General features: G+C 44.9%; 1 long non-coding RNA gene across 1 annotated transcript; it reads left to right on the top strand.

Moving 5' to 3' along the window:
* The first annotated feature begins 14710 nt into the window (after positions 1-14710).
* Positions 14711-15761, top strand: LOC110681073. The gene is made up of 3 exons (XR_002503086.1): positions 14711-15120; positions 15184-15252; positions 15624-15761. It is a non-coding gene; the product is annotated as an uncharacterized LOC110681073 (long non-coding RNA).
* The last annotated feature ends 682 nt before the right edge of the window (positions 15762-16443 follow it).

Genomic DNA, 16443 nt, shown 5'->3' with positions numbered 1-16443 from the left:
ACGGTTTTATAGGACTTGTGAGTTGCTTACTGGTTCAAGCGATAATGATCCCTGGCTTTCTCTCGACATCCACCTCAACCTCCTCAAAAAAGCTCCCTTTTTCTCCGCTATATTTCCATCCTCCTCTTTCCCGGATCCAGTGTTGTAGCAATATCCAAAAAATCCTCATTTAGTGGTGAATTTACCGTCTCCCCTCCATAAATAATTTTAGTACAACGGTGTTTCAATTCACGGATTAATTTTAACAATTCTAACAGTTGGAATGTAATAAACTACTCGCAGATTTTTTTGGATAATATTTTTTTAATACATTTGGTTTTAATTTCAATTACTTCATGCAAATAATCTTTATAATTTAAATAGGATAAGGTAGCAAATTTAAGGTCAAAGGAATGCTTTTTGTTCCGATTTTTTTTATAGATCGGTAACAAATTGGCCAAACCAGCAAAAACGTCCTGTACAGTCGGTAATGGATATGTATTGGGAATGATAAATTTGTTCAAAGACACCTTGCAATCTATTACTAATCTGATTTCGTTATTCTTTTTCATGATCACAATCACTGGAGACGCCCACTCACATGTCTTTATAGGAGTTATAACTTTTTCATTTTCCAATTTCGTCAAATAATCTAAAACTTTGTCCTTTAAACGATACGGAACTCCATACGCCTTTTTAAATATGGGCACGTCTGATTTCAGCACTAAATCTGCTTCAAAGCCACGAATTGGTGATGAAAAATCTTTTATGAAAACATTTTTGTATTTAAATTTAATTTCATCAACTGTTTCCTGATTAGTCATCATGTTAGCTGAAACAGAATTAATAAAAAAAAATTCTCCAATCTGGAAAAAATACGTCAGTCCATGTTCTTCCTAATAGAGGTATAAATTTATTATTGCAATCAATTACAAGAAGTGTTAACCTTCGTTTAGTTCCCTTAAATTCGACCAAAACTTCTACTTCTCCCTCGACAGCAAGACTAGATCCATTTACAACAATTAATCTCTTTTGAGATCTCGTCAACTGCTTCGAAAAATGTTCAAAATATTGATTTTTACTTATAACACTCACAGACGGCCCACAATCCACCTCCATATTAAACGATACATTGTCAATTTCCACATTAACCAGACATGGTTCACTTATCTTCCCAATGGAAGCAATGTGCATACACTCAAGAAGAATTGTCTCACCCTCAACTTCGTTCTCGCTATCCGATTCCGTCCGCATCCTGTTGACCAAATCGCTTAAGTACTCGTCCTCCTGGTTTTGGTTCGATCCGCTAGCTTCCACCATGTTCACTGCATCCCTCTGCATGTTTTTAAGTTTGAAGCACTTTCGTTTAATATGACCCTTCAATCCGCAAAAATTACACGTCATTTGGGAATAATCAGGACGATTCCAGGAACGGTTCGCTTCCTCATTGCCTCGTCCTTGATTCTGCCATTGCTTTACTTGAGTTGATTTACTTTGCCATTGTCGATTACGCCATTGCTCTTTCTGGTATGGAGAGTACCCCAATCTGTTCTTTACTGGTCCTCTATCGCGCTCCATTCCTCCATTTAACTTATCCGCCATTTCAAATGTGGAAACTGGATACCCCTTGGTTGCTAATTTCTTAAATCTTGAACTAGATGAGCCCCCCATACTTTTCAATGCTGAGATATGCTCCAAACAGCTACCCCCAGCGCAATCCATATTTTTTGCATTATTTCTAGCAATTTCCCATGTCGCAATCATTTTTTCAGCGCCATCTAAAGTTCATTTCTCCTCGTTCAAAAGTCTTTATTGAAGAACTTTGTCACGGATTCCCGCTACAATCCGATCTCTTATAGCCATTTCTTTAAATGTCTCAAAATTACAAAATTCGGCTTGAAGTTTAACCGAAAGTACAAAATCTTCCAAAGATTCGTCTGGCTGTTGCACCCTAATATTGAATTTCAAACGTTGCACCAGATCAGACTCCGTCTTATCTAGGCGTGCTTTCAACTTTTTTACCATTTCATCATATGAAACTTGTTCGAGCCCAGCAGGGTGGGTCGAAAGGCAGCGGACTGTAAAACACTTTATCGGGGGAAACACGATGGAACAACCCACTTCGCGGCGGAAGGATCACTTTCGCGGGGATGATTGGCAATGGCCAACTTTTCTTGGGATGCGAAGGAATCGAACACGCACGGCTACGCTAGAACTACTTTTACTTTTATTTCTCTACATTAAGTTTGAAAGTTTTACTGTTGTTATGCAAACGATGCGTTCTCGGCGTCGGTTGGTAATGAACTGATGCAGCCGTTGAGACTGCAGTTGGCTTGAGCTGGGTTTGAAAATAGGGTGGTGATGGGTGTGCATGGAAAATAGGGTGGTGCATGATTTGCGCTTCCGTCGGGAGACGGAACATACACCCCCCGTTGAGGGTACTCAACAATCCTCACGAATCGGTTGGTCGGAACCAGGCTGGTTGTCCTCGATGGGTAGCACCGACAGCTTGTTGATTGGACGGCGGAAGGTAGACCCACCGCTGTAGACGTCGACAGCTCGGACTAAGCCATCGTCACCAGGGTAGACCGCTGTAACACGGCCCATTTTCCAGTAGAGCGGAGGTTGATTTCGATCGTGGAGAAGAACTACCATGCCCTTTCTGATGTTGGGCACAGTTCGGAGATTCTTCTTCCTTGGCTGTAGCGTGTTAAGGTGCAAGAAAGAATGAAGCAAATGTCAAAAATGAAAAAGCAGTTTTCGCCGTTAAAATCAACAAATCGGAAAAAATAAAAACACATAGCCTTTTTATTTTGCAAATAAAACAGCTGTGTGTTTTTATTTTTTCCGATTTGTCGATTTTAACGGCGAAAACTGCTTTTTCATTTTTGACATTTGCTCCGTTTTTACTTGGGCCTTAAGGTATTCCCGGCTCCATGCGCGCCAGAAATGTTCTCGCATTAGCTGGAGATGCTGCCATCGAGTCAAGCGGGTTGCGTTGACATTCTCTAGGGAAGGCTCGGCCATGGCGGTGAGCGGACGGCCGATAAGATAGTGGGCCGGTGTAATCATCAGCGGGTCCGCAGGGTCGTTAGAGATGGTGAACAGTGGTCGAGAGTTGAGTACCGCCTCGATCTCAACCAAGACGGTAGTTAGCTCCTCAAACGTTAGCTTGACGTTGCCGACGATGCGCTTGAGATGGGTCTTCGCAGATTTTACTGCGGCCTCCCAGAGACCGCCGAACTCCGGTGCATCCGGCGGGATGAAATGCCACTCAATCTCACGGGAGCGACAGAAGTCTTCGATGGTCGTCACTGACTGTTGGTCTTGAAACTGTCGGTAGAGCTCGTTCAGCTCATGATGGGCTCCTCGGAAATTGGTGGCGTTATCCGAGTGGAGCTGCTGAACCATGCCTCGTCGTCCAATGAAACGCTTCAGAGACGCCAGAAAAGCATCGGTGCTCAAGTCCGACACTGCTTCCAGGTGGATGGCCTTGGTAGTCATGCACACGTAGACGGAGACGTATGCCTTGATCAATGCTGGCCGACGCGCTCCTTGTTTGATGATGAACGGGCCGGCGTAATCCACGCCGGTGACGGCGAATGGAGGTGATGGTACAACTCTGGCAGCCGGCAAGTTGCCCATTAGCTGGCTGGTGTTGCTTGGGTTGACTCGGAAGCATTTCACGCATGTACGGGTGATCGAACGAATGGTGGAACGAGCATTCAGGAGCCAGTAACGTTGGCGCAGGGCGTTCATCAGGCCGGTCTGCCCGACGTGAAGCAGTTCGATGTGCATCTGTTGCACCAACAGGCGTACAACCGGATCCTTATCCGGCAAGATGATGGGATGACGATTCTCGAAGGGTAGCAGCGAGCGATCCAAACGGCCGCCCACTCTCAATAGGCCATCAGAGTAAATCGGACGAAGGTTGGCGAGTCTCTTACAGGGTTCGTTGGCATTCACTCGCTTAATCTCGTCCGCCAAATGAACGAGTTGGATTACGTGGAGGATGGCTTCAGTTGACCGACGAAGTTCACCAACGGTCAGATGCCGGCTTGATACGCGCTGATTGCGAGAGTTTCGGCAGTTGTTGACGAATCGCAGCACGTACCCCATGATACGTTGAATAGTTCGGAAGCTACTGAACCTGGAGAAAAATGGAAACGGTTCGATACTTACAGCCGGACTGGCTATCACTCCTTTGAGTTCGGGCAACTGATCGTCTGGAACGGACTGGGGCAAGTCGATGTCGTATTCCACCTTTTGGAGGAAATCCGGGCCATTCTGTTGAAAGGCTAGTCCGCTAAGACCACGCAGATCCTAGCGAGGCTAGCCCGTCCACATCCGATTGCAAATCATAAAGAAATACAATACAGTAGATGTCTCCTTCAACTGGGCAGCTAACTGACTGATGCCTCAACCAGCAGCTGCAACTCTCTTTATTCAAACCAGGTATCTATTTTTACAATTCAACATCCTACACAAATATTATACCTCACAACAAATCTTCCACACTTTTACCTACGACGACGCATGCTTCTCAACCGACGTTTCTTCTACCTGAGGTGCGACACTACCTCTATTCCAACACTCCTCCTTAGGGTCGCAACCTCGACTCCCGATCGTCTCCTCTTGTCTCGAAACTCCTCCTCGTTCCGAACTTCGTACATGCTCCGTCCTTCATCCTAGCTCCTCCTGACTTCGATCCTGTCACACGAGCTCCTTTGACCAGCCAGCTGCCATCCAGTGGCCTGTATCGCCTACGTTCCCGATAGATTCCGTCCTCCGTTGTGGCCAATCCATCTTTCCTGAGGATCCCGTCCTGCGCCACGCGACTTATGCGGCCAATCCTCCTCCAGAACGATACATGCTGTAAGAACACGTTCCTGGGCCCATAACCTGTTGAAAGGCTAGTCCGCTAAGACCACGCAGATCCTAGCGAGGCTAGCCCGTCCACATCCGATTGCAAATAATAAAGAAATACAATACAGTAGATGTCTCCTTCAACTGGGCAGCTAACTGACTGATGCCTCAACCAGCAGCTGCAACTCTCTTTATTCAAACCAGGTATCTATTTTTACAATTCAACATCCTACACAAATATTATACCTCACAACAAATCTTCCACACTTTTACCTACGACGACGCATGCTTCTCAACCGACGTTTCTTCTACCTGAGGTGCGACACTACCTCTATTCCAACACTCCTCCTTAGGGTCGCAACCTCGACTCCCGATCGTCTCCTCTTGTCTCGAAACTCCTCCTCGTTCCGAACTTCGTACATGCTCCGTCCTTCATCCTAGCTCCTCCTGACTTCGATCCTGTCACACGAGCTCCTTTGACCAGCCAGCTGCCATCCAGTGGCCTGTATCGCCTACGTTCCCGATAGATTCCGTCCTCCGTTGTGGCCAATCCATCTTTCCTGAGGATCCCGTCCTGCGCCACGCGACTTATGCGGCCAATCCTCCTCCAGAACGATACATGCTGTAAGAACACGTTCCTGGGCCCATAACCTGTTGAAAGGCTAGTCCGCTAAGACCACGCAGATCCTAGCGAGGCTAGCCCGTCCACATCCGATTGCAAATCATAAAGAAATACAATACAGTAGATGTCTCCTTCAACTGGGCAGCTAACTGACTGATGCCTCAACCAGCAGCTGCAACTCTCTTTATTCAAACCAGGTATCTATTTTTACAATTCAACATCCTACACAAATATTATACCTCACAACAAATCTTCCACACTTTTACCTACGACGACGCATGCTTCTCAACCGACGTTTCTTCTACCTGAGGTGCGACACTACCTCTATTCCAACACATTCCACCAAAGCTGGTTGTTCTTCAGTGCTTCTGGTAGTTGGCCTCGGGAAACGATGTCAGCGGGGTTTCGCAGGGACCGGACGTACTCCCATCTGTAGTCTCCGGTATTCTCTTGGATTACAGCGATTCGATTTCGTACGAACAACTGTAGTTGGTTGAGCGGCTTTCGTATCCAGGCCAGGACAATAGTACTGTCGCACCACAGCACAATTTCCCGGAACGTCACACAGTGCTTCGAATGTATGGGACCTCGGGACAAAAATCATAACTTCCGTTATAGGCGTTTTAGCTCAATGATGTTTATAGGAATATTGTCAGGAATCATTAGGGCTTTAATTGACATAAATGACTTATGTGATAAACGTAACCGCATAAGTGACATAAGCGCCAATTTCTTATGTTTGGTTTCATAAAAATGTGATCTCTTCTAGAAATTGTTGGGGATTGCTAAATTTTATATCAGCAAAAATTACTTGCAATTAATTGATGCCATGAGTGGCCCAAACGCCAAACGATCAAAGTTTATTTTCCAAACTATCACAAATAAAATAAAAAAAATCACTTTCGTAAAAAATCTGTTATATCAAGTTTATGAGGAGGTATTTTTTAGCGAATAGCAATAATCTTGACATTGCATTTGATGATATTTCGTCACATTTTTTTTTGTTTTCAAGAAATTATAGAATCAAAGTGTGCGGCATATATTCTGTCAAATCCTTGTGACTTTTGAAACCAAATAGTTATGTCTATATCAATCAAAATGCAAACTCTTTCAACCTATGAGAGATGTTAATCAAACAATAAAAGCAGTCGATCTCGCAATGAAGTGCGTGAGTGCCAAAGATACCATTTTCAGCGTTATGAATTATGTAAATGAATCAAATGACAAGAAAGTAAATTTTCCCGGACAAATTCAAAGCAGAGCAATGAAGGTTATTGTAAACAAATCAAAATATTTAACCATTTTAACGAAACTATTCAGTTATACCATGCTTAGGGTCGTGGGTTCTAATCTCACCAATTGAGGGCCTTTCCGAGTTGAAAATTTCCTTCAAAAATGCATGAATGCAAATGCAAAGATGATTAATTGGCAAAAAAGCTCTCAATTTATTAAAGTGGAAATAGGTATAAGAACACTAAGATGAGAAAAAGGCTTTGTTCCAATTTGAACGTAACGCTAAAAGGAAGAAATTCAGAAGTATTTGTAATGAAAAGTGCTTCTAATGCAGAAATGATCAATTGGCACAAAAACTCTCAATTAATAACAATAGAAATGCTTATTAGAACACTGTTGGAAAACAGGCTCTGTTCCAGTTGGGGCGTAACGCCAAAAAGAAGGCGTTCACTGCATCTATAATAAAAAGTGCTTCCTCCGCCCTTGTTCAAACTGCATAGAAAGCTAAGCTGATGATTATTGTGTTTCAATAGATCAGCATTGCACATGTGTTAAAAAATCCCGGTTATTTATCGCAAGACCATCATCCACAAAATCTAAGATAGCAATCGAAAGAGCAGACGGGAGCAGCTGGAATCATTCTCAGTGTTTGGAAGGCATCCTAAATAAGAACTGATGCAAAAATCAGAGAGGTGTTTTGAGGTGATTTTTTGTTTTAGCTGTTTGAAGTTTTGCTAGTTATTTTGTTCTATGTGAAATATAAACTATATGGGAGCTTTAGATCTCACAGAACTCCTGTATGAAAAAAATCATAATTATTTACAGCGTTATATACAGAACTTATTTAGTTTGATGCTTACCATTTCGATTGTCACTTAAGAAATTATCATAGAACAACATAAATCGTTATAGAAGATAAATTGTACTTCGCGCAAATTTACAAAATCTACGCCATTCAATCAAATTGTTCAACAACTTGGGTTGGCCTGGTCTCATAAATAATTAAGCACATGATGTTTTGCTACTCATTTAACACATATCAAATATATGTAAACAAAGTAGCATACTTGGTTTAGTGCAATAAAATAGTTGATTTTTCCACTTTTGTCCAAGGGACGCAGCACTGTGCGTCATGTCCAGGGCTGGTAAAACCTTCTGTACCAACCGGGTGAGCAGGAGCGCGGCGCACAACTCTTTCCGAGGAATGGAAAGGTCATGCAGAGGAGCCAACTTGGACTTACTGGTGAGGAGTCGTAGTTTCGCCGAACCGTCGGCAAACAAGCTTCGCAGGTAGACACAGGCCCTGTACGCCACGGCTGAGGCATCGGAGAACCCGTGCAGCTCATATGCAATCACTTCATTGAAGGTTACGCATCTCGGGATATCGATTTGGTGCAAATTTGACAACGATGTTTGCAATTCTTGCCACTCTTGCGCCGTTGCTTCGTCGACTGGATCGTCCCAGCCGATCTTGAGCTGCCACAGTCGCTGAGCCAGGAGCTGCGCCAATACTATGACCGGTGCCACCAGGCCCAGGGGATCGAAGAATTTGGCGATCTCCGAATACATCATTCTCTTCGTCACGCGTTGCTGGTCGGCCGCTGTTGTGGCCTTCGGATGGTTGGCGATGAACAAGGTATCAGCACTCGGGTCCCAGAGCAAACCGAGCACCTTGATGGCTTCGTTCACTCCTCGTTCTTCCAATGGCATTTTTCGCTCACGATCTTCTTCGGGGATGTGCTCGAGAAACTCTTCGGAGTTCGAGCACCCCTTGTGGATGGGGAATCCTCCTTGCTCCAGGAGTTGCTTCAGTTGTCGTTGGGCCTCGATGGCCTCTTCCACCGAGTCTGCGCCGGATAGCACATCGTCCATATATGTTTCTTCCTTCACGATTCGAGAAGCGATTGGGAAGGCATCGCCGTCTTCTTCCACCAGCTGCACCTAGCACCTACCCGGATAAAAAATACAATACAAAAACAATATAACGTATTGAAACAGTACCATTCAATATATTGGAAATACAATACAGTATATTATAAAATGACAATACAATTACAGTACAATATATTGTTTTGAACAGTTCACTGTATGGTATATGAGATTTTTGCAATATAATGTATGGGTGGTTAAGTATCGTAACAATACAAATATAGATATTTTCTCATACAAACATTTTGAAAATACAATACGATATATTGTGCATGTATTGTCTTGATAAGCAATTCGTGTATTGTTGTACAATACAAAAACAATTCAACAAACTGTATCATGGTTGCATTCGTCGTTACAGCTAATGTCAAGTGACTTCTAAAAAACTATTTATTTTTACTTTTTGAATATTTTCCACCCAACATTTCTTGCTTTTTGAACTTGTTTTGTTTATTTCTTTCAGCAAAGCTACATAGAAAAAAGCAACAGTTGTTTTACGCAAAAATAGGAATTTGACCAAAATTGTAAGGTATAAAACCAATTAAAAACAATACAATGTTCTGTTACAATATATTATATTGTTTTTGAATTGTATATCCAAACATGAATAATATTGCTTCGACATTCAATTACAATACGCTGTATTGTATCCAATACGTTATATTGTACATTAATGGTTTATTCCATTCACTGAATGATACGTTTTTATCCGGGTAGTAGCTAGGAATGGTGCCGATGCGGTGCCGTAGGTAACGGTAGACAACTCCAGGACCCGCAGCGGATGCGACGGGTGAGGTCTCCAAAAGATTCGCAGGAAACGATGGTCTTGCTTCGCATGCAGTACCTGGCGATACATTTTGGATACGTCTCCGGAGAACGCTATCTTGAACTTCCGGAAGCGCAGGACGATGAAATGCAGATCGTTTTGAACTACAGGTCCTACCTGCAGCACTTCGTTCAGGGACAGCTCGGATGGTGAAGACTTGGCGCTGGCGTCGAACACGACACGACATTTCGTGCTCGAGCTGGAAGGTCGTAACACCGCGTGATGCGGCATGTAGTACGCTAGCTGATTTGGAGGGTCGTCGGTTTCTCGGATTTCGTGGCAGTGTCCAAGAGCTTCGTACTCCCGGAGGAACTCCACGTACTGCGCCTGCAGTTCAGGGTTGCGGACGAGTCTCTTCTCCAGCATCAGGAACCTCTTGAGTGCTAGAGCGCGGCAGTCGTCTAGCTGGTTGATGTTCTGCTTGAACGGTAGCTTCACGATGAATCGTCCATCTTCATCTCGCTGATAGGTGGACAAGAAGTGGGCTTCGCAAGCGAACTCCTCGGACGAAAGCTTGGGAACGTCTGGCACTTCCTCGATTTGCCAGAACTGCTGCATCATTCGCTCGACATCTTCAACGGTTGCGTGGTTGGATTGCTGGACGGAAACGTTGGTGACTTGTGGCTCGACAATGACGCCGGAAACGATCCACCCAAAGTGAGTGTCTCGCAACATCGGAAGGTTGTCCGCTAGATTGAGCTGACTCGGTTTCAAAATGTCGAAGAATAGTTCCGCGCCGATTAGTAGATCCACCTTGTTGGGTGTGTGGAACTCAGGATCGGCCAGAACCACTCCGTCAGGAATGTCCCAGTGGTTGATGTTGATCTTGGACGATGGAATCGTGCCCGTCACTTTCGGTGTCACTAGGCACTCCAAGATGGCTTGAAAGCTGGACACTCGGGATTGAATTCTCAGGGTTACCTTGTCGCGAGCGAGGGTGCGCAAGGCGTTGATACCAGTTATCGGGACGTTTGCTGGCTTCTTTGGCAAACCTAGGCGATTTGCAAACTCTTCGGTCACAAAATTTACCTGAGAGCCGCTGTCCAGTAGGACACGGCATGGGAACGGATGATTTCGCTTGTCAAACACCTGCACCACTGCGGTAAGCAGCAGTACCGTCTTGGACGACTGGGCGAAGTTCGACGAACAGGTAATGGACACAGGCTGGTCCACAGGAGGATTCATCTGCCCCGACTTCGGTTGAACCGGAGCAGCCGGAACCGGTGGTAGGTTTACCACGGACTCCGCAGGAAGGGAAACGTTCGACTTCGTCATTTGGATGGGTGCCCCATCATCATGGAGCAGCGTGTGGTGCCGGCGTTGGCACTTGCGGCACGACTTATCGGATGGACACTCTCGGGAGCGGTGCCCTTTACGCAGGCAGTTGAAACAAACTCCTGCAGCTCGAACCTTTTCTTGCTTCTGGGAGGCACTCAGCTTGTCCAATGCGGTGCACTGGATGTTTCGATGATCGCCACCACAAATCTCGCACGCTTGCGAAATAGTAGTGGAAACTGCATGGCTCTTCTGGGGTTGCTTCGGAAGTTGCTGGAATTGCCTCGGCTTCACTGTGGGGTTCGTCGTTGGAAACGCTGCATCGCAGTTTTCTAGGATCTGACACCTGGACTTCAGGAAATCGATGGTCTGCGAGTACTTGGGAAGCTGTCCTTTCTTCTGGGTACTTTCCCAGGCCTTCCGGGTTGACTTGTCCAGTGCTGAGATGATCAGGTACACGATTATGTGTTCCGATATTCCAGTCATTTCCTGCTCGAGATAGCGGAGGCTTTCGACATGACGGGTGGCTTCATTCAGGAGCGCTCGAAGCTCTTTGTGGGTCTCCGAGGTCATCTTTTTGAGGGACAACAACCCACGGATGTGAGTTTCCACAATCACGCGTTCATTCTCGAAGCGGTCCGTCAAAATGTCCCAAGCTTGGTCGTAATCACCTTCACTGAGGACCTTGGTATCCAGGACACCTGCTGCCTCGCCGATGAGCGCCTTGTCAAGGTGATAGAGTTTGATTGCGTCACTATCCCCCGAGTTCTCCATCAAGTCTTGGAAGATGGCCTTGAACTTAGGCCAGGCGGCATAGCTCCCATCGAACGTCGGAATCGGTGCCTTCAATGGTTGCTGTTGGATGACCACTTGAGGTGTTGCGCTGGCTGGAGGGATAGCAGCTGGCTTTGCTGCCAAAATCAGCGCTTCGACGACGTTGGACGCGGCATAGTGCATCTCCTCGTAATCCGCGTATTCCTGTTCTTGCTCCTCCATCGCTTCGTCCGGCACCAGCCCCACTATGTTGGTATGGAGTTGACTGAACTCGGCGTAGATTGCGGAAAGTCCTTTGGATAGCACATTCAGTTGCGCCAATCCAATTTCTTGATTGCTGGCCAGCGTCCGGTTAATCCTCACCAGCTTCATTCTCACTTGGTTGCGCTGCCTTACGGCCTTCTCAAATTCCTTCTTGGTTTCTGGATCTATTTCTGCTTCCCACTCGGCGAATCCGTAAAACGATCCGGAAGTATCGGCAGCGGATACCGAATCGTGGTTCTCCACTTCTTGGTTGGCGTTCTTATTTACAGCTTGCTTCGACCGCGTCACAGGCGGCATTTAGCACTGTTTTTCTTCCCGCTCTTCTTATTCAGGATCACGCACAGTTCCAACACTTTCGGACGCGTTTCGAAATTTAACTCGTCGCGAAAACACTTTTACGCAGCGCACCAATTTGTGCGCACTTTTTCTCGAACGCGCGAAAACTTTTCGTTCGAAACTCGCGATGCAATTTTTCGGTCAAAGTTTTTGCTCGGGCACTCACAGCAGCGGGAGCAAACTTGTTTTGGTTCGCTTTCCACTTTGTTCCACACTAGCGTAGCTCGTCTCGAACAAACACGTTCGGACACGCACAGCGTGTGCAAACTTTTTCCACTTTTTCACGCCGACGACGCGGGCGGTCGACGGCTCGATCCGGCTGGATCGTCACAAACTTTTTCTTCGCTTGCGCCACTCAGGCGGCGGCACAATGCAGGAGGGATTTTCTGGGTGTTTTCTTCTCCGGATCCACCACTCGGCCGGCGGTCAAATCCGGCCGAATCTTCACGGGAAATCACTACACGGCACTAGTGATCCGGTTCGGAACGGACCAGATGTTCGAGCCCAGCAGGGTGGGTCGAAAGGCAGCGGACTGTAAAACACTTTATCGGGGGAAACACGATGGAACAACCCACTTCGCGGCGGAAGGATCACTTTCGCGGGGATGATTGGCAATGGCCAACTTTTCTTGGGATGCGAAGGAATCGAACACGCACGGCTACGCTAGAACTACTTTTACTTTTATTTCTCTACATTAAGTTTGAAAGTTTTACTGTTGTTATGCAAACGATGCGTTCTCGGCGTCGGTTGGTAATGAACTGATGCAGCCGTTGAGATGAGACTGCAGTTGGCTTGAGCTGGGTTTGAAAATGGACCAGTGCACGAGTTCATTATTTGACGTTTGAGCGGTGCCGTGTTATTTATGTGACCATGGCAACATTCACTAGCACCGCTCAAACGTCAAATTAGTGAACTCGTGCATCGGTCCATAGGGTGGTGATGGGTGTGCATGGAAAATAGGGTGGTGCATGATTTGCGCTTCCGTCGGGAAACGGAACAAAACTTTTTCTAAGTCAGTATTAGGGTACAACAATTTCAATTCTTTGAAAATAACTGGTCCACTCAATGTAATGAAATGGTCCCTTTTAGCATCATCCGCAACTTTATTCATATGGAAGAAAAATCGAAGTCTATCAACCCAATCCGTAAACGAACTACCCCTACGATAGGGCTCCAAAGTAGTCGTGAAATTTGATTGGGCCATTTTGTATGAAATTAAAACAAGAAGTTTCTTGATTGCACAATACTCAGTAGTGTTCACTGAAAATTTCAACTTATGCTCACAATCACGTCCCAAAAGAAAATGAAAATGCAAACTCACCAGAACCGTCCTTTCAGCCTTTGCCGACCTCTGTTAATACTCGCAGCTATGCCCGTTGGCAACCTCACGACTTGCGCTATCGAACTAACCAGATGTGGATACGGAATATCCGGCAATCCCCGGTCAAGCAGCAAAACTAATCCGTCTAGCAATGACACAATGTCTACAGTCGAAAACCACCTTGGGAAAAAGAAAGGAACTCTCTTAATCAATTGTATAGAAATTGTTTCAATTCTCCTTCGTCTTTCTTTTTAGTTTCTTGTCCTATTATTTCATCTAGAGAAAAGAAATCACGTACAATAAAATCTTGCAGCGTCCAAAATGGCGCCAGACAAAATGTATGATGCGCAATATTTCTGCCGATTGGCGTGATCGTTAATCAGCAGTAAGTGCTAAATATAAGCCAATAATTTTAACGAATCACGATGAACAACCTCGCAGAATTTGTACTGAAGCTTTACCGATGCAATGAAACGCCAACCAAAAACTGCGTCTTTCTACAGCTTTTCGCACTTTTAGCAGCACGTGACCTTCACTCGTGCGGTCTTCTCCAACTCGTCCTACTCAATGTAGAGATATTTTCACCAACCACTGCACTTTCAGGCCGAAATCTTGATATCACTATGTGAATTTTTATCGCTCGTCGCCACTTTTTGAGTTTGCCGATGAGGACACACCAGAACTTCGAGGAATGGTCACTTGTGGTAAGGGTTTTAAATAAAGGTGTTGATAGGTTGAGGTTTTAGCCAAGACTGACTCATGGTTGTATTTTCGATTAATATATCTATGGCAGATCAACCGATCGACTGCCGAATACATCGTATTCCGTTAAACGGTTTTTGCTCGGTAATTCGCCCATTCGCTTACACTCTAAATGTGTACACCACAATGGGTAGTATCCACTTCCTAAGTACTGTGCAAAAGGATGGGACAAGTAATGGCCAAGAAATACTTCAGCTGTCCAAATTACTTGAGCTGTATCCAGTTGACAAGTAGAGTTGATTTCGTAACATTAGTAACGCCTGCTGTACAAATCAAATGGAGCTGTCACTATTCCGTACGGAAAAATGTGCCGCTCAATTATTTCGCAAGTAAAAGTGACACTTCGCTCATTCTGGATCAGCTGTCAAAATTACTTTGGTAATTAGCAACAAATTGTACTTGACCGCTCTACTTAGGATGTGGATACCAGGCTTAAAAGGTGCATTCAGATTAACGTTGGACCGAACTTCATAAAATAAATGAAATATCACCAACAAATTTCGCCGAAGTTCGGCGTCGGCATTCTACCGAAGTGCTACGCCGACAAAGCCATTCCTTATGCATCGGCGAAGCACTAAATTAGAATGCTGACGCTGAAGTTCACCGAATTTTTGACTGCCGAAGTGTGCTTGCCTTATATCACTTGTTGATTACATCGGGGCATCACTGTACTCAACCATGCATTCACAATGAAATGAGAAGCGAGAAGTGAGAAACCGAGTAGGCAATATGCGCGCCAGTTCATCTCTGTAGAGGAGTATGAATGCATCAATTTGAATCAATGTAAATAAAAACAAAAACAAACCAATGTGCATTCTGCAAATAGTAGGTGATAAATTATCCAGAAACAAATCGATTTAAATTGTGATCCCGTAGCAGAAAATCACTTAATTAGGTGTCAACAAGTGGTGGAGAGCCTGAACTAGTGACCTAGTAAGTCAAATACATGAAACATTATAAAATTATCATGCAATCTATATGATTTGATCCGCATAGGCTACATATACACGATTGTTGGAAGGAGAAAAACAAAGCGATAATCTGGAAGTAAAATTCGAGTCAACCGTAATGGCCGGTACGCTGATCATAAGTACTGTGCAAAAGGATAGGACAAGAAACGGTCAAGGAATGATTCCGCTACCGAAATTACTTGAGCTGTACGCTGCTGCGAAGTAGAGCTGATTTCATAACGTCGGTAACGCCTGCCGTACAAATCAAAGGGAGCTGTCACTTTTCCGAACGGAAAAATGTGCCGCTCAATTATTCCGCAAGTAAAAGTGACATTACGCTCATACTGAATCAGCTGTCAAAATTACTTCGGTAAAAAGGAGAAATTTTACTTGAGTGATTTACGTTTCAGGTCCGTACTTGGCTTAAGTAAAACGACTTAGCGAAGTGAGAATTTCTCATATTTCATTAGTTTATTCGATAAGCAGGATTAGCGTTTTTGTTATCGCCACGAATAGTTAAAATATATCGCAAGAGGAGCAGGAAACTATTTCTTGTAAGTGTAAGGAAAATTTGTTAAAACCTTTAATCAATGGAATATATCTTTTTAGTTTGAGCTGACCATTAAAGGCTGCTACGAGAAAAATAGTATTTCTGTACCGATTCCGAACATTCTCAAAAAGAAATATCGGACGTAACCTCGAAAGCGATGTCGGATGTTGGAGAGATGACGATGACGGCCTGCGGTGCTTGCGGAACGACTTCCGAAGTGGACGAGCGGATGATTGGCTGCGACAACTGCGACCGCTGGTACCATACGCGGTGTGTTGGCGTTACGGCTGCAGCGGAGAAGGAGAGCAAGTGGTTCTGTCCGGCCACCGAGTGTCAGCAGCAGTACAGTGAGTACTTGAAGAAAGTAGAGAAGGAGGAAAGGAAGAAGAAGAATAAGAAAAATAAAGCGTTAGGGGATGATTCCGATAGATCTAGTATTAAGTCAGCTAGGTCAGTCAATATTCCCGGTTCCGAGTTGGAAAAACGTTTGAAAGAGTTAGAAGAGGAACAGCAGGCTAAAGAGAGGGAAATGGAGATCGAAATGATCCTGTTAGAGAAGCGAATGGAGATGGAAAGGGCCTTGAAGGAGAAGAAGATGATGTTGGAGAACGCTATCCGGGCAAAGCAGCGGGAGGAGGAAAATAAGCTTATGGAGAGGGCTTTAGCGGATGAGAAGAATCACTTGGCGGAGTTGAAGAAGATGCATGACTCGTTCGAAGTGAAAATGAGTAGTGTGCAGAGAGAAATGAAGCAGTT

This window comes from Aedes aegypti, unplaced genomic scaffold (assembly GCF_002204515.2).
Source record: "Aedes aegypti strain LVP_AGWG unplaced genomic scaffold, AaegL5.0 Primary Assembly AGWG_AaegL5_hic_scaff_33_PBJ_arrow, whole genome shotgun sequence".
NCBI lineage: Eukaryota > Metazoa > Arthropoda > Insecta > Diptera > Culicidae > Aedes > Aedes aegypti.
This window is presented reverse-complemented; position numbering and strand designations above follow the sequence as displayed.